The sequence below is a fragment of the Triticum urartu genome, chromosome 7A (genome assembly GCF_056163025.1).
Source record: "Triticum urartu cultivar PI428250 chromosome 7A, HENAU_Tu73, whole genome shotgun sequence".
Classification (NCBI taxonomy): domain Eukaryota; kingdom Viridiplantae; phylum Streptophyta; class Magnoliopsida; order Poales; family Poaceae; genus Triticum; species Triticum urartu.
In genome coordinates, this window is record NC_141879.1 from 25,762,926 (window position 1) to 25,782,739 (window position 19,814).

Genomic DNA, 19,814 nt, shown 5'->3' on the forward strand with positions numbered 1-19,814 from the left:
TGGGGGTCGCCACGGATTACGACCAGGTTGTGCTTAAACCCGATCTAAGAGATATTAACTCTCCCCAGGTCACCCACCACGTCGCCGTGGTAGAGGCGCAGTGCGGCGACCCTTCATCATTTTAAGGACTAGTTACGTCCGAATTCCTGACCCCTCCAAGCCGGATACCCGCGGAGGGGAGGATGTAACTCGAGCATGAGCTTAGAATCAGGCAACAGGCTAGACTCATTGGACAACATCCAAGAATCCGAACCTCAGAGTTCGGAAGCTCTTCGGCCTCTGAATCTCAGATTGGGCGAGGTTTCAGATTCAACGCCACCCGCCCTCCCGAACATAAGCGATCTTTCCCAAATTAGGCAAAAGCCCGAGGAAACAGTACATCATTACTGGGCCAGATTCCTCCCGGCTATGAACAGGATAAAGGATTGCCGCGAGGGAGACGCAATATCAATCTTCTGAAGTAATTGCACGGACGAGGGAATCCTTAACGCCATAAGTCGTCGTGATATTACACGCTTCGCTGACTTGGCGTCCATAGTACAAAAGTACTGTGCGATGGAAAGTGCCTGGAAAACCGGAATAAAATTTTGGGATAATCCGGCCTTGAATAGCAATCCCGTCCGAACTAAGAGGGTGCATCATCGTAAGACACCCGGGTTAAACACCAAAAAACCAAAACCCTCTACAGAGCATGGAACCGTACTGGAAAGATGGCTTGATGGACCCTGTAAAATTCATAGTACAGAGTACGCCACACCAACTCACAGCCTTAGAGCATGTTGGATACTCCGGCAGGTGGCCAAAATTGGCGAGGACCTCTTAATTTTGGAGGCCACAAAAAACCACCCCGGGGACAACAGTACCATTCTCACAGTCTTCGAGACCTTCGCATCAAATAATATGCGAAAAAGAACACTCCACAGCCTTGCCGAAGTCTATCAAGTAGCAACAATAAACCCATGGAGCGACACGGCTATTACCTTTAACACAAGTGATGAATCTAAATTCCGAACAGCCCGAGCACCAGCCGCATTGGTCCTCAGTCCAATAGTGGACGGCTTTCGTCTCACCAAGGTACTCATGGATGGAGGCAGCGGATTGAGCCTCATTTATGAGAAAACCCTTCAAAAATTGGGATTAGACTGGAGCCGCGTTGAGCGAAGCAGCACAACCTTTAGAGGAATAATCCCTAGTCGGGAAGCGCGCTGCACAGGAAAAATCACACTAGATGTGGTGTTCGGCACGCCGGATAATTACAGATCCGAAGAGGTCACATTTCAGGTGGCCCCGTTTAGCAGCGGATATCACGCCCTACTAGGGCGGGAAGCATTTACAATCTTCCAAGCAATACCCCATTACGGGTACATGAAGCTCAAGATGCCCGGGCATAACAGAATTATCACTCTCGCTAGTGATCCGGACATAGCACTCCGCGCCGAAAACAAGACAGCCGCATTAGCCCTGGAGGCACTATCCGAAGCCTTAGCAGCTGAGGAACTGACTGCACTGCGCTCCACAGTTAACAGGGATGATGTGATACTCGACAAGAGATCCATGTCCACATCCTTTAAGCCAGCAGACGAAATAGTCAAATTCCAGGTCCATCCAACGGACCCCAATAAAACAGCTTCCATCGGGGCGCGATTAAACCCTGATATGGACGCCGCACTGCGAGAATTTCTACGTGAAAATTGGGACATCTTCGCCTGGCACCCTTCAGACATGCCAGGAATCCCACGCAGGCTGGCCGAACACAGCTTAAATATCCTAAAAGGATTCAAACCTGTCAAACAGGCCCTTCGGCGTTTTTCCGAACCCAAGAGACAGGCTATGGGAGAGGAGTTAGCCAAGCTATTGGAGGCCGGATTCATTAGAGACATAAAACATCCAGAATGGCTAGCAAACCTGGTGATGGTACCAAAGAAAGACAAATCCTGGCGCCTGTGTGTTGATTTTAAAGACCTTAACAAGGCTTGCCCAAAGGATCCCTTCCCCCTCCCCTATATCGATCAAATCATCGATGCCACCGCAGGACACGATTCGTTGTGTTTCCTCGACGCATACTCCAGTTACCATCAAATCAAGATGGCAGAATCAGACCAAGCCACAACGACATTCATCACACCATACGGCCCATTCTGCTTCAACACAGTGCCCTTCGGGCTGAAAAACGCCGGCGCAACATATCAGCGCATGATTCAGACATGTCTGGCAAACCAGATCGGCAAGACAGTAGAGGCATACGTGGATGATGTGGTCGTCACAACAAGACATGTCGAATCTCTAGTAGACGACTTGAGGGTAACATTTGACAACCTCCGAAAATACGACATTAAGCTCAACCCGGAAAAATGCGTTTTCGGCGTTCCAGCCGGAAAGCTTTTGGGCTTCATTATATCCGGTAGAGGAATTGAAGCAAATCCAGCTAAGATCCGAGCTTTGTTGCAACTGGATATCCCAAAGGACCTCAAACAAATACAAAAATTAACCGGATGCGTGGCAGCTCTAAGCCGCTTTATCTCTCGCTTGGAAGAAAAGGCACTGCCCCTCTATCGCCTCCTTCGGCGCACCGAACACTTCGAGTGGACGGATGCTGCCATAGCCGGACTCGATGAAATAAAAGCCATATTGGCAACAAACCCAGTCCTGGCTGCGCCAAACACCGGCGAACCAATGCTATTGTACATTGCAGCAACCCATCAAGTTGTCAGCGCAGTGCTCGTCGTCGAGCGGGAAACGGACGGACACAAACTCCCCCTTCAAAGGCCGGTCTACTACGTGTCCACTGTCCTCACTCCATGCAAATCACGGTACCCGCATTATCAAAAGATTGCATACGCGGTATTCATGGCATCCCGGAAGCTACGACACTACTTTCAAGAGTGTTCCATAACAGTAGCCTCGGAAGTACCACTTAACGATATTATCAACAACCGCGATGCAACGGGCCGGATCGCAAAATGGGCCATCGAGCTCCTCCCATTCGATTTAACCTATAAGCCATGGCGAGCTATTAAATCGCAAGTTTTGGCCGACTTCATCGCAGAATGGACGGAGGCCGAGCTCCCTAAAGAGTACGACACATATTCAAACTGGATCATGCATTTCGACGGCTCCAAAATGTTGGCCAGACTAGGGGCTGGCGTCGTCTTGACGTCCCCCACAGGAGACACAGTTCAATATGTGCTCCAGATCATGTACACGGACTCCAACAATGCAGCCGAATATGAGGCCCTCCTACATGGTCTCCGGATGGCAGTATTCGTGGGCATTCAACGCCTAGAGGTACGCGGGGACTCGAACCTCGCGATATCCCAAATAAATGGAGACATCGACGCCAAGGATCCAAAAATGGCAGCTTACCGCAACGCCGTCCTAAAAATGTCAGCTCGGTTCGAAGGGTTGGAGTTTCATCATATAGCCCGAGAAAACAATCAGGCAGCGGATGTCCTGGCACGCATTAGAGCAAAGCGCGATGCAGTCCCCCCCAACATCTTTTTAGAAATACTGTTCAAGCCATCCATAGCATGGGAGGGGGAACCCGCAGATAACATCCCGGACCTAACCGCACCACCCGACGCCGAACAATCTGACATAATTGGAGGCTCTGCCACCGAAATTACACCTTCAGCCCACGTAATAATGGCGGTCATCGCCCCATGGACAGAATCGTTCCTAGCCTACCTTACTAGGCAGGAACTCCCAGAGGACTAAAACGAGGCACGCTGCATAGTGCGGCGATCTAAAGCCTATAAAGTCCAGGAGGGAGAGCTTTATAAGAAAAGCACTACCGGAGTCCTTCAAAGGTGCATCTCCGAAGAGGAAGGGCGGAACCTGCTGGCTGAAATTCATGCCGGACTCGGTGGCCACCACGCTGCAGCTTGGTCCCTTGTAAGCAAGGCTTTCTGTACAGGCTTTTACTGGCCGACGGCCCGAGCAGACGCTCAGGACTTGGTCCAACGATGCGTCGGTTGCCAGCTTTTTGCAAACCAAAGCCATATGCCACCCACCGCCCTCCAAACTATCCCCATCACTTGGCCTTTCGCGGTCTGGGGGCTTGACATGGTTGGAACCCTTAAAGGCGGAACCCACAAGAAAAAATATTTACTGGTCATGGTGGATAAGTTCACCAAATGGATAGAAGCCAAGCCTGTTAAGACGGCCGAATCCGGACCTGTGATAGACTTCATATGCGGGGTTGTACACCGTTACGGCATCCCCCACAACATCATCACTGATAACGGCACAAACTTCACCGCCGACGAGGTAAAACTCTGGTGCAAAAACATGGGCATCAAGCTCGACTATGCTTCCGTCTATCACCCACAAACTAATGGCCAGGTCGAACGTGCAAATGGTCTTATCATGAGAGGCATTAAACCCAGACTAGTGTGGTCCCTCAAGGAATCTAACACACACTGGGTAGAGGAGCTCGACTCCGTACTCTGGGGGCTGCGGGCCACGCCGAATCGCACCACCGGATACACACCATTCTTTATGGTGTACGGTGCAGAGGCAGTTCTGCCCTACGACATAATTCATGACTCACCTCGAGTGCGCATGTACGAAGAAAGAGAAGCCGAGCTCGATCGGCAGGATAACTTGGATGCCTTGGAGGAGGAGCGTGACGTGGCAAAAGCCCGTTCCGCATTTTATCAACAGCAGGCTCAAAGATATCAAAGCAGAGAAGTACGGGCCAAAAATTACAATGTTGGCGAACTAGTTCTACGCCTGCCGGATAAGAAAAAGGACAAACTCAAGCCCAAGTGGGAAGGTCCATTCATAATCGACCAAGTCCTGAGTGGTGGAGCATACCGCCTGCGAGATGCGTCGGATAACCGACTCGAGCCGAACCCATGGAACGCCGCCCGTCTCCGAAGATTCTATGCCTAGTGCCGGACTCCGTGTTTGTCTCCTTCCTCTGTCTATTTTTTTTACATTTTTTGTCTTAAATTTCTCTCCTTCCCCTCTTTTCTCTTATAGCCCTTAAAGGCTCATCAAGTGACGCGCCACCTGCGCTCGTTAAACCTGGGGGCTTCTTTAACAGAAGCTTATCTATATGGGCTTCACGCCCAACACATGCGTCAAACTTCCGCATGTACCTTTTCTTCACCATTATATGCATCGATATGACTTAAGTTTTGGCCAAGCTGGGTTGCCTGGCTCCTGTGCTTACCCCTACGTTCCTGATTGTTCGGCTAGGTGGTAAAGGGAGCACCTCTGCGATTGTTACTGCCGGATCAGCCGGATGTGTACCTCAGACTGGGTGAAGCCGAAAGCTAGCGTTCTTAAGGGAATATTCGGTCGGTGAACTAAAAGATGACCTTTTTTACTTATTCATATACATGCCCCCAGATGATTTTCCTGCATTTGCAGTCCGGACATGCACTTTAGGGCATGCCTCCCAGAGAAAGGAACCCCTCACGGAACTATTCTCTCTGGAAGATGTTTCTTACTAACCATGTAATATAACATAACTAGTTGGGCACTTGTCTGATAAAGCACTAATGACCCCTATGCCTGGTCTCCATGCATACCCCGATTCTTACATAACCAGTAGGGTATTCGGACACACTCCGGACCGTCAGGTCCCGAGGTAGAAGCGAAAAGGTCGGCAATGACAAACGATCTACAATCCGGCTAGAAGGCATTACACATGTCAATTAAAAATTACATAGTCACTCTGACTGATTGTATTCCTCTTCTATACCATCTAACAGACTGTCTAATTTACAGTCCAGCTAGGAATACTTTGCGGCCAACTCTACTTGGCCGTATACTAAGCTTACAGGGATCTCCTTCCCATCAGGCCCCACAGGTCCGACCTCGGCCATGTGGTTTGGGTCAGACTTCGTAAACCGGGTCTTCACCATGGCCTAGGCCTCCCTAGTGCCTTGTCGGCAGGCCGATATCTTCCGCAACCGGAAGCGCCGCCGAGCTCCCTTCAGCTTCTCCGCAAGCTCTCCAAGGCCCTCGGGCATGGAGTGGGAAGGCCATAAGGCTTGGGCAATGCCTTGCATCGCCTGTCGAACTCGCTCGTGCAGTTGCAAGAGCTCGGGAAGAAGGTCACCCGTAGAACCGGGCATCTCCTCTGCGGGACGACCTGTGAGCATACCTACAGACATTACTCTGTTAGTTGACTTCCTCGCCGAACTCTTTTTTCAAAGTTCGTTCAAGCACTTACTAAATATGTCGCGTCGAAGCCGCTGATTCTCCTTAGTGGAGTCCGACAGCTGGCCACGAACATCTTTAAGTTCAACATCCAGCTTGGTGTTGGCATCCTGAAGATCATTCTTCTCTTGCCTCACCTTTGTCAGCATACTCTCACCGGCCTCTAGCCGGCGTAAGAGTTGTTGCCTCTCCGGATTGAGTCCGGCGCCATCTGCAATATGATTTGTCAGATTTGCACCCACGCCGCAAAATACTAATCTTTCGAAGTGTATCTTACCAGAGGGGGTCTCTTTGGGCTCCCCTGCCGCGGCTAGTGCGGCCTCCAGTTGGGCTTTGCACTCTTCCAGCTCCTGGGACAGTACGGTATTCTTCTCTATAAGAACCTGCATAACAAATGATCCTTAAATCAGTTACTCTAACTGTTTCAAGTATCGGGGGCTACTGGTATATATATATATATATATTTGACCAAAATTTTCTTACCCGTATGTCTTTTACATACTGCTCCGTGGCTCTGGCTAAACCATTTTGAGCGGCACGGAGGTACACATCTCCCGAATTGAAGGCATCTAATGCCTCTTGGGAGAAACAAGCGTCACGAAGAATTGTCCGGCGACGCCTGTGGTTCATGGCACTCTTCACCTCAGAATTTATGGCAGACAGCCTGTCCGCTTCCTCTGTCGGAGGAGTGTCCGGTGTGCTCCTTGTGCTCGCCTCCGCTTCCGGGCCAGGCATTGGAGCCTGGCTGGTGGAGGCGCAATTCGCAACCTCCCCGGATGTAGTCCGGCGAGGTCTCTTCGTCCTGAAGATAGCACGAACATTAGTATGCCCTGAAGGAATAGCAGCAGGGAAAAAGAGGGTGCGCTATACCTTTGCGCCAGCATCTCATTCCGGACCACATTCCTTTTTACCCCACGGGGTCCTGCGGCCCCTCGTTGGCTAGCCGCTGCAGGTTCGGCCTCCCGCCTCGGAAATCTCCCCTGCAAAACACAGTTGTCGTCAGAAAAACTGAAATACGTGAGAATGGAATCCTTCTCAAGGGGATGAGGCTCCGGTCTCTGTCACCTGGGAGGCCGGGATTAACCCTGGGTAATCAGCCGTAATGGCCACCAGGATATTGTCCTTGCTTAGCTGATGGAACACCCCGTCAATAAGCTCCACCGATATGTCCGGATCTTCTTCGGAGTCCGGATGAGGGCGGCTATTTATATCCTTTACCTCCTGACGCAGTTCCTGCGTTGAAGTCGTTAGACTACATATTTAATCATGGGAATATAAAACGAACGGGCAAGCACAATTGTCCACTTACCCAACTTGGAGGGTTGTACATCGTAAATCTGCCCTGCGGGTTGACGCGGAGGAATTCCTCCTCTTCTCCCTTGTACAAAGTGGATAAGATCTTTACTAGAGCGGCAGCTGAGGCTGGCCCCTTACGACCATAACGGGTGGCGTCATCCTCCCTATTAAAATCCCACATGGGGTGCCCTCTATATTGAAGCGGCTGCACCCCCCACTACTAGGGAAAAGCCTAGCAGCAGCGAGGGTTTTGGGCCTCTCAGTAGCGCGGGTACCGGCTCTACTAATAAGGCGCTACAACTAACGTATGGCAGTAGCGCCGGTTGTCCCACGCTACTGCTATACATGAATAGCTGTAGCGCTCTTTGGGAAAGGGCGCTACTGATATTATCTGCAGCGCTGTTTGCTGGGACGCGCTACTGATAATGCGGCGCTACTGCTAAATTTCCCCCCTCGCTACTACTAGTTTATTTATTAGTTTTTTTCCTGCATATTTGTTTTGTATTTGTTTTGTATTTGAATAGGCTTTATACAATAATGTTTAGCATATCATACACATACAAATGTAATCATAGCATATACATACAATTAGTCTCATCAAATCATGTCATCATCATAATCATCATCCAACACAAAGTGGTCTCTCGTCATCATCTTGAAAATAGCGATACAAGTCTCGAATGATATGCAAATACATCGTCATCCATCTAAACAATGCTATACGCGAGAAGAGCTATCACTTTGAGAACATGAGTTCGTAACCCTGTTTCGCATTAGCGTGAACCTCTAAACTAACTACTGCCTGTCGCTCGAAAACCGGAAGGGCCTGACACTCCGGCCACTTGTCATATATATATACTAGCACATATGCCTGTGCGTTGCAACGGGAGATAAAATAATATGCATTTAAAGTCAGTGAGAATTATATGTGCATACAAAACCATGTGCGCACACGAAAAAGAAACATTTAGCTTCTCGGTTTCATCGTGTGTGAAGGAATCAATCCGCAATTTTTTATTCATTGATCAAGGGCATTTAAGAGTTTTGTTACGTCAGCATACGTCAGAGCTTGATGCGGGATGTTGTGGCGGCGCAGGTGGCGGTGGATCTTGGGATCTAGTTTCCGAGCTCGTGCAGGGCACGCATGGCGGCCGGAGCTTTCTTTAGCGTCGACCGCGCTTGATGCGGGATTGCGGCGGCGGTTGCCATTGTATGGGCGACGACAGCGGCTGACGCGGTGGTGGGTGCTCCTTGTAGCACCCGGAATCGGATCGGCGGCCCCTCTTCATCAACGGCGGCGGACACCGGGGTCGTGTGGGCGACTCGGAGTCTGGATCTCGAGGTGGTGACAGCCTTCTGAGGCTGATGGCGGTATGGGATGTCCCTTCCATTAATAGATCGGGTTGGATACGGCTCGGCAGTTGAGACTTGTGACTTTTTCAGAGTTGTTAGGCAGTACCTGTCGTCGGCAGGTGAAGCTACTGGGTGGATGTGCTACCGGAGGATGTTACGCGCAACATCTTATGTGGAGACGTCAAATCATGCCTGCTATCGGCAGGTGACACACGATGGCTCTGGTGGAGGGCTCATGCTTAGCCTGTTAGCGGGAGGCAAGCAGTATGGGACATCTTTATCTTCCATTGTCTTCTCCAGAGGTATCCGAATATCGAGGCGTTGGTAGACGGATAAGGGAGGATGGTATAGGAGGCTTCAACGACGATTTTATGCACTTCGGTGGAAACACAAGATCTCAGATCGGGCTATGTCATGTCATGCCTGTGTCGTGTCCTTGTTGAAGGTGGTGGATCGAATGAGAATCCAGAGTTAAACCTTGTGGTGGACTCGCCATCATTGGTGCACGTCCGACGTTTTCTTCTTGAAGGTGTAACCTAGGAGTTGTGTAATTTTTGTCTCTGTTGTGTCTTGTAACATATGGTTAGTGGCTATCTAGGGAAGTTGTTGTCACGAGGTATTTGGCCTCAGGGTTTGCTTTTCGTTGGAGTTAGTGGCTAACCTAGGAGTCGAGTTTCTTTGGCTGCTGGATTTTGGATTTTCAATAATATATGGCTGCATGCATCGTCCTGTGCAGAGCCCAGGGGTTATGCTCCTTTAATAAAAATGTACGTCAGAGAAGGCTCATGAGTTATTCAATCTAATTTTGCTTCCAAATCCTTTTAGTGGAGGGGGTTTTAAGAAAAGAAATTTCTAAATATATTAAGAAACATGAACAATTTTCTAAATCTTGATTTTTTTTTCAAAGTTATGTACACTTTCAGAAAATCACAAACGAAATATGAAAGGGAACTTTTAGAATTCAGAAAAAAATTCTGAACACACCAACTTTTTTATATCAAAACATCAACATTATTTGAATTTCTGAACTTTTTTTAAAACGGGAATATCTGTTTTAAATTCATAAGATTTTTAGAAAATGTGTATCTTTTATACATGAACATTATTTTAAATAGTGAAAAATTCACTAAAACCAGAATGTTTTTCGAATTTAGACCATTTTTTGAAATACCATTTTCTTTTTAGAAATTTCGAACAATTTTGAAAAACAATAATTGTTTTTGAAAAATTGGAAACTTTTTGCAATTTCCAAATATTTTTCAATATAACAAAATTTGGAATTCTGAACATTTTCCATTTTTTTCATTTTGAACGGTTTTTGACAATTTTTAATTTACTAAATAAATTCTCAAAGAAAAATAAATTTCAAAAGGAAAAATGAGATAGAGAAAGAAGAATAAAAATGAAAGGAAAACTCTGAAACATAGAAAAATGGCCCAGCCCATTATTTTTTGGCCTGGGGGACACTTCAACTAAAAAACATGATCATTATTTAAATTTATGAACATTTTTTCAAATCGGGAACATGTATTGAAAATTCATAAGATTTTCAGAAAATGTGTATCTTTGATACCGAAACATTATTTTAATTGGATAAAAATGAAATAAAACTAATATATTTTTTGAATTTGGAGCATTTTTTGAAATGCCATTTTATTTTTCGAAATCTGGAACAAATTTAAAAAGAAATTATTTTTGAAAAAATAGGAAACTTTCTGCAAGTTTCGAATAATTTTTAAAAATAGAAACAATTTTGGAATTTGAATTTTTAATAGTATTTTTTATTTAAGAAATACATTCTAAAAAACTTGGATTGAAAAAAAGAGATAGGTAAAGGAGAATTAAAATATATGTAAAACACACGAATTAAGAAAAAGCCAGCCAATAATTGGTTGTCCTGTGCGAAACTCTAATTATTTCTTGCCCAGTGCGTAAAATAGAGTTTGCCAGCTACGTGGGCAGAGTAAATAAGTGGGCTGGCTTCGCTGGGCCACAGAGCAAGGCCCACGCACGAAAATTCTTTTTCTAGTAGACAAACGCATAAGAATTTAGTACCACCTCGAATAGAAAACAAAATATTTTTAGTGGTGAACGGATGAAAAAATTAGCGAAACGCACCTTACTTTATTAGTAGGTATAGATACTCCTGGCATAGCACTTCTTCGCCATCTATGATCTATGCACCTGCATCATCACATGAGTCGATGATATGCAACATATATAGTTGAGCAACAGAAAGAGACAGACTTGGCAAAAATAAAAACAACATATCATAAGCATAAATAACAAAGTTCATCATACCCCAAAATGCCCTAACTAGAGTGATTTTCGCTAGTCGAGGAGGAGGACGGTTTAATTACATCACAAATAAAGTTTCACCGTGCATAACTCAAAGTTTTGTCATACAGAAAGTATGGACTAAATGGACAGATTGTCATATATCGACAATCACTCCAACATGTCGTTCCATCCATCCAAGTCAGGGAGATAGTCCCCGAGCATAGTGAAAGGCTTCAGGTCGAGACACTGAGAGGATATCCATGTTCGGACGTCTTCCCGCGACATTTGTCCTTCTCCGTAGAACATCCCTGTTTTTCCGACGACCTCCTTCATGATGATTTGGGCAAGTTCGCGCTGGATGTTATAGAACTCAGCTCGAAGTCGATGATCCTCGATATCTCCTATATCCTTTGCCCATTGCAGAATATGGGCATCGCCGGAAGAAGGTGCCATGCGAAGATTCTGGTGATCCCGTCTGTACTCCAGCATGTGGTGTAGGACATAGAATCCATCATTAAGAGAATCATCGGGTTGCTGGATGCAGCAGAAGTCGGTCTTATGGCCGAAGGCGACCCTGCCGCCCCTCATCTTCTTGTCCCTGACCTCTCCACCCAGTGATTGGTAGTGATACATAGAACTGTCGAGAACATCCTTGATGTGGGTGTAATCCTTCTTGTGAATGTTCTTCGACGAGTCCATGTAAAGAGCGTGGGAGAATCGGGGGTAGAGGATGATGAGGACGGCACGCCCGCCGCTGCGCAAAATAAGTCCTCAAATTAATTAGCCTCCATCGTGCAAATGAATGATTGAAATCGAAGGAAGGATAGCAGCGCAGATGACTTACATAGGATGATAAGGCACGAGAATCGCCCCCTTGTCCTTATTGGTGAGCATGAAACTCACGATGTAATCCCTCGCGTATTCACGGTGATTTGCGCAGACTCCCAAGAAGCCCTCGTGCATGTAGTACGGGCCAGCGACACAGATATGAGGTATCTGCTCAACCCCCATGATGTAGTTCATGTGCAAGGCATAAAGGTGGACAAACGTAAAATCCAGCTTCTTCACGTGAAACATGTCGAATATGTAATCGAATCGGAGGAAGAACTTATCCGCGGGGAAGCTGTCGACGTACGACATTTGCCGTGGAACTTTAACCACGTAGAGTGGTTATCCTGGATCTTTCGAGGTGATGAGGTCTTTCTCTACCCGCAGCACATCATCATGAAGTCTCTTTAGATCGCCGAATCTGGCCCGTAGCGCTGTTGTAGGTAGGATTGGTTGACCGGGGATATTCCATTTATCCGCATCGGGGATATCTATACGGTCCTGAAGCCGAGGCTGCTGAGGCAGCTGGATCATAGAAACAGCTTTTTTGCCTTTCCCCGCTCTCTTCCTAAACTTCTTTACTACCGGAAGGTCGTCCATAATATGTTGAGACGGCAATTCAGGCACCGACTCATGACGCTCAAACCCTGAGGAGGCACCAGTATAGACATACTGTTCAGCAGCACCATTGTCATCCTCATCCTCATCCATGGCGACGTCATCAGCGACTAATGGAGCCTCCTCCTTACCCCGACCGCTATCACCCAACCCGACACCCGACGCTAATTGGGTAGGTGGGGTGTTGATGTTCATACCTTGCCGAGGCTGCGTGCTCGTGGGTGTGCTCCCGGCCGCCTCCAGACGAAGCAGACTCTTTGGCCACAACATGACCCACCTAGCATTGCAACAATCACCAAGCCGCCGCGGTGTCTCATCGTCATCCCCCAGTAGTACTGGAGGAGGCAAATTCTCGTGGCCCGGTTTGACACTAGCCACGGAAACCTTGAAGACGTTCGGGGGGATCGGCCGGCTGTGGAACAATGGTTCCTTTGGCTCCATTATCGTCGCCTTCCCCACGTCCACCTTCTGGTTGCTGATGGTGTACAATATGGTGCACGGGGTTTCGTCGGCCTGCAAAGAAAAGTCTGCGACGTGAGACATCCGAAAGTCAACGAAAAAGGGAGATTATACATTTATATTGAAGGGGGCCGGTGTGACAGATACCGTGAGGGCGTCGAGCTCAGCCAAAGACGAAGCACCGCCTAGCACGTCCGGTGCGGGAGCCGGTGCGGGAGCAGGTGCAGCTGCAGGTGCTGGTGCAACGCTAGTCGAGCTGCTCCCCGCCAAGAAGTCAGCAAGGGGAAAGTCCGCTGCATCTTTTTCTGGATTTTGCCTGCTCCAATTGAAAACGGCCGGAACCAAGGTAGTAGAAATATCTACAGCCACCTGTTTTGCGGCAGCTACCGCTGTTGCGACTGTCTCGGTTGATCTTTTCTCAACCGCAATATCAACCCTCTTGTCGATGTTTTCTTCATTTAACCTCTGTCTTTCCTTTCTCTCCTCCGTGGTCTCACGGTAGTACTTCTTCCACATGGCGCTGTCTCCGACACCGTGCACGCGTCCATACGACAGTCGAGTATCCACCGGTTGTCGTTTCAATATGTTCAACGCCCGGTTGAATGGAGTGTCCGACTTGGGCCTCGCCAATGCCTCGGACGGCGAGTCGCTTTCGGCCGCAATCCTGTGCTGCTCTCTCTGCAAAAGGCACAACGATCATTTACAAATATGACTAACGTGTGCAGTCGAATTGATCAGAAACTAAAATTACCAGCAGTCTCATGAACTCCTTAATGACCGGCGTTGTCTTGTAAACCTTGTTCACTGGGTCCCAACGGTGCCGGGCCCTGAGGACGTCATGCTCCTGCGGGATGGTGAACTCCGCCAAGGGGTCTGGGATGCCCAGACTCGCGGCTTCCGCGTCCTCCCTGGCCCATTTGGACCTCTTTCCGCCGTAACCACGGCTTCCGTGGTGGTGGCTCCCAAAGTTCCTCTCTTGAAGCCCCTTCATGTACTTAGACTTTTTTTTTGGCATCTTCGGCCTCGCAAGCCTCCTTGAATATTTGAAACTGCTCTTCCGTGATTGTTGGATTATCCTTTACAATCTCGGAGTAGGGTTCCTTCTTATCGATGATCCTTGCTTTCACTCGATTTTTCCAGGCGGCCAACGCGTCGCTAAACTTGGTCATGGCGTGTTTGTTTATCTTCTTCATTGCCGGGTCCTCATCTGGATCTTTATAATCCTTCTCATTCCGGCCCGGGAACAAGAATATCTGGTGAAACTTCTTTAGGAGGGAGCTCCTCATATTTTCTATCTTCTGTAGTTTCTCATCGTTGATGGTGGCGGTTGTCCGTACGATGCAGCCTATTTGATTGCCGTAGCATTGACGCGCTTCCTCGGGCGCCGTTGGCTCAAATTTGCCGCCGTCCACCTCCGTGACCACCACTCTAGTAGTCTTTAGTTTGTTAGGAACCCGTTGCCTCTTTGCTTTCGGTTCTACACCGGCTCCGCTCCCCGAGGCAGCGCCGGTCTCAGTCTCGGCGCCGGTCTCGATGCCGGTCTGAGTCTGAGCGCCGGTCTCAGTCTCAGCACCGGTCTGCGTGTCGGTCTCAGTCCCCGATGCCACCGGTGGGCCCAACAATAACATCGGTTGATCGTCGGTAAGGCTAAAAAATTCGTCTGCCGCCCGGTAGGCGTCGTAGCAATCACTAGAACCCTGCCCTTCATCGTTGCTAGCCATGTTTCCTATGATTAAATCTAGTCAATTAATTCTAGACCTAATAAAATGAATAATGACATAAAAAAGGCCTATTGTTTTGCAGGAATGTTGACTCCTTCCTGGTGCGGCAAATCCCGGGCACTCGATATGTCCTAGTTTATAGCACAAGTCATGCCGAAATTCACGGAAAATTTCGGCATGACCTTTGCTAAAAAGTGGACAAATCGAGAACCTGAAATTTGCTGGAACAGAAATGAATCAACATTCCGGCAAAACATAGGCCACTCAGCATCATTCCAGCACAAGTCATATATAGTTTTGACCAAGTTTTTGAAAAGAAATAACAATTCTGTTTTTTGTTTATAGCTAAATGCCATAGCTACTGTTTTTTTATTTATAGCTAAATACTAATGTTTTTTGTCTAAGGCTAAAAGTATTTAGCTAAAAATATTCAGGTCCATAGTCCAAATAATTCAAATTTTATTTGAATGAAATTTGGAACAAATTCAGGTCCTAAAAAAATTGCTAATCATTTTTCCTAAATGCTATAAAATGCCTACTGCCCTAAAAAAATCTAGGGTTCATATGAACATCAACACAGTATCAACATATATATGAAATTGCCCTAGCAGAGAGAGAGAGGAGGGTAGGGGACAGTAGAGGCAGAGCCTTACGGTCGGCGACAAGGGCAGGCTCTGGCTCAGGCGGCGGCGGTGAGGTCGAGGGCGGCGGCGGTGAGCTCGAGGGAGGCGATGGGGAGGTCGACGATGGCCTCGGGCGGCGGCTGTGAGGTCGAGGGCGGCCTCAGGCGGCGGCGGTGTGGTCGAAGGTGGCGGGCGGCGGGGGTGTGGTCGAAGGTGGCCTCGGGCGGTGGCGATGTGGTCGAAGGCGGCAGGGCGACGGCGGCGATGGAGCAGTTGGGGGACAGGGGGGCTGGGAGTAGAGAGAGAGGGAAAGGACTTAGCGTAATTTTGAGCCCGGGCTGCTGGGATTTGAGTCAAACTAGCAGTAGCGCTTTTTTCCGAAATGCGCTATAGCTAAAATAGCTATAGCGCGTTTCGAAAACACGCGCTGCTGCTATTCCATTCTGTTTTTACTTGTTTTTCACTTTATTTTATTTCCATCAGCAGCAGCGCCTTACACGTAAGCGCGCTACAGCAAAGGATATTAGCAGTAGCGCTGGCTTGTATATGCGCTACTGCTATGTTGGGTTAGCCATGTGCGCCCAGTTCAAACATAGCAGCAGCGCTTTTCGCTAGTACGCGCTGCTGCTAAAGTGATAGCAGTAGCGCTGTTTATTTAAGTGCACTGCTACAAAGTAGCAGTAGAGCTTGATTTTGTACAGCGCTACTGATAAGATTCTGTGTATAGGCTTTTCCCTAGTAGTGCCCGCATAATGCATGCGGCCATGACTCCAATCATGGTTAGTACGGAATGAGCCAATAGTCTTATCCGGCCCATCAGGTAAAGGACGTCTCTGTCGCTTTCTCTCTGAGAGCTCCGCGGACGCCAGCTCAAGCGTTTCTTTAATGGAGCGCTGTTGAACTCAGGGAGACCGACCCGGATAGGGTCCAGTAGCGGGACATCATCTATATAAAACCATTCCGAAGGCCAGTCCTCGGACGCCTTCTTTGGGGTTCCGGATAGGTATCCGGTCCCGGCGATGCACCACACTTCGGCTCCGCCCACTTGATATATAGACCCCTCTTGAGAACGGGGCACCAACCAGAATATCCTCTTCCACAGCGCGAAATGAGCCTCAACGCCCAAAAATAGCTCGCAAAGGGCGACGAAGCCCGCGATATGTAATATGGACGCTGGCGTGAGATTGTGCAGCTGGAGACCGTAGAACTCCAGAAGCCCACGGACAAATGGATGAATTGGAAATCCCAGTCCCCTTATTAGAAAAGGGATAGGGCACACCCGCTCTCCTTTAGAGGGATTGGGGGTGCTCTCCGCTTGTTTTCCGCCATTATAGGTGGCGAGTCCGGCTCGGACCGGGACCATATAAGCCTGAGGGAGAAATCCCTTGGCCTGAAGCGACACTCCCAGTCTCCGGGTTTAGGACTGGAAGGGCGAGAGGAGGAGCTGCGACGGTTGGCCATGTTGGAATGGACCTTTGCTGGAGGCGCTCTGATGATTACTCGCGGAGAGGAGAAGGTGTGGTTTGGATCTGAATCCCCATCCCGTTAAATAGGCGGCTCGTTTATGCGGCTAGAGGTGAGGATGTAAAAACGCCTCGGCTTTTCGCCTTCGTTTGACATGTGGAAGACGGCCATTATTGGGCGTGGAAGCCAAGGAGCGCTACATTACAAAAATCGGACATTATTCCTACAGGTACACAGAATTTGGAGAAGAACCCGCCTTGCAATGCCGAAGACAATCTGCGCGCCGGACTCGTCATCATTGAAGCCTGGTTCGGGGGATACTGTGGGAGTCCTGGATTAGGGGGTGTTCGGGTAGCCGTACAATACCTTCGGCCGGACTCCAGGACTATGAAGATACAAGATTGAAGACTTCGTCCCGTGTCTGGATGGGACTTTCCTTAGCGTGGAAGGCAAGCTCCAGGGGCTATATAGTAGCCTCACTGTCAAACTCCTATGGTCAAGTGAAAGTGATAAAGCATTATAGTCTGGTTGCCTAGTTCGCTGCGCTATCACCTCTGTCATGGACCAAGACATTGGATCAAGTGTGAAAATGCGCATTCTGCGAACACCCCCGCATTATATGCGTGGGGGCTGAAGCCGACGACTGCCATCTTTCAGGTTATATACACATATACATTAACGGCCGCACAGGAGGTATTATAATTCTTGAAGGCACAAATATAAAAATCTTTTACATTCCATCAAAATATTGTTTTATAATAATACATGTCATTCGAACATAGTATCCTTCGAGCACTACGTCTCTATTAAATGAGCACATTGTAGAATTTCCTGAAAATAGTGCTCGACAGGTACTCGGCTTCCGTCCGAGTCTTGGGATGCGACAGCGGTGGCCTCCATCTCCGCCTAGTATGTCTTGACACGGGCAAGGGCCATCCGCGCACCCTCTATGCATGCTGACCTCTTCATGGCATTGATACGCGGCACTGCACCAAGCTAAAATAACTGTTCGGCTTTGGCCTTCCCGGCCACAGATGATCTACGACATCCTTCATGGCGAGTCCGGACAACCTATTTAGTTCGTCCCATTCGGCCAAACAATTGGTCAATGAAAGTGGACGCTCCGGATTGTTGAACTGTGACCAGAAGAGCTTTTCCACTTTGCTATCTTTCTGATCTCGAAAATGTTCGGCCGCATCAGCGGCACTCGCAGCCAAATCCAGATAGTCGTCCGCCGAACTCCACATCCGGTCCAATGGAGCATACTTAGGATCTCCGAACTTCCTCCGCAGCATAAAGGGCTTTCCAGCCGCGATATCTCCAGCCTGACGTAGCTCCTCCTTCATCGCTCTCATCGCAGAACGAGCATCCTTGGCCGCCGTAATGGCCTTTTCCAGGTCCGTCCGCTCCGCCTGATCTTCTTTCCCAAGAAGCTTGCAGCGGTCAGCAGCGGTCTTCAACTTCGCAGCCATCTCGGCCATTTCCTTTTTGCTTTGGCAATGAGCAGCCTATCGGCTTTCAACTCCTCGATCGGCTTTAGGGCAGCCGCATCGCTTTCTCTGGCTTGCTCCTTGGCTCGAGCAAGCTCTGCCCGAAGGTCCTCCACAGCCGCAGCTCCATCTGCATCAAGTGCAGACACTGTAAGATACTGGCTTCAAGCTCCTCTTACCAGGTGTCCCCGGAGAGATTACATACCTTGTGCCTCGTCAAGCCGCTTGTTGACAAGCGTGATGTCGGCATCCGCCACGTCAAGTTGCCACGATAGCTCGGCCAATTCATCAGTCCGGCTGGCCAACGGACACTTCGCCACCTGCATCAGAAGGCGGCAAAAGTATACCTGGGACTAAAATCCTCTACGTGCTGCCGTCTTCGGCAACACACAGAGTCTCAGGGGCTACTATCTACAAAGGGCGCGTTTCATATATGCGGAACTGTCAAAAGGTACATCACTTCGCGTACCTCAAAACCTATCAGCAAACTCCTGACGCCCTCGTGCAACCAGCTTTCCGCGGACGAAATCCTTTCAATTACCGTATCCATCAATGCACGGTGCTCCTCCGAGATAGACGCTCTCCCTAGCAGGTCCTTCAGCTCCTCTGACCTCGCACGAAGCGGTGCCGGACTCGCTCGATGGTTTTTCTCAAAGGCCGGACGCGGAGAGCTCTGGGGGCCATATGACTGCCTTCCGGCCCTGCTGAATTAGGAGAAACCCTCCGCGACGACACTTCAGGGTCGCCCGCCTCGTAAGGTGGAACGGCAGGGGGAGGCATTCCGCTCTCCATCATCTCCGGAAGAAGGTCCCCCGAAGATGAGTCCTGCTGAGAAGGGCTGAGATCCGAACTATAAGGTAACATGTCAGTTATTTTCCGCGGAGATAAAATAACGATTCCTCTCATTTTGAAACCTCCCCTCTCTACTTACGGCTCGGTGAAGGGCTGATCCCCTTGGGGCCACAGTGCGGCCGAGGTATCCCCCGGCACAGGACCCTCTGGCGAAGATTTCTTCCCCCGCTTTGAGGCCATGGTCTCCGGGTCTTCAGAGGCGGTCCTGTTCTTCCCCTAGTGTCGGAGTAATGAGCCACAGGTAGGCTAACCCGAAGCCCAGAATCTTTCAAGACATTGGGGCAGGCTACGCCCCTCAGGAACCCCAGGATGGAGGGCCGCCTCTGGGAGTCGGCAGCAGCGCCGCCGACTACCCACTCATGGCCGAGTCCCAGGGACGACTACAAGATGAGCCGACTCCTAACTAGCGGCTTCCAGAGAAGCCGGCCATGCAGAGTCGGCCCACGACTCCAACCACCCTCTTCCTTCGTAAGAAGGGATGGGACGGGGAACGGCCGTAGTACGTCCCGCTCCTGCCCCAATTTCGAAGGGCAGGCATGGCCACAGTGCGCCGTACCAATGGAGATCTCCGTCCGGCGCGGCACTGTTGCCATGCCCACCCTGACATCAGCCCCAATGGCGGAACCCTGTACCCATGTCGGCCCGCTTGTACGGCCCAG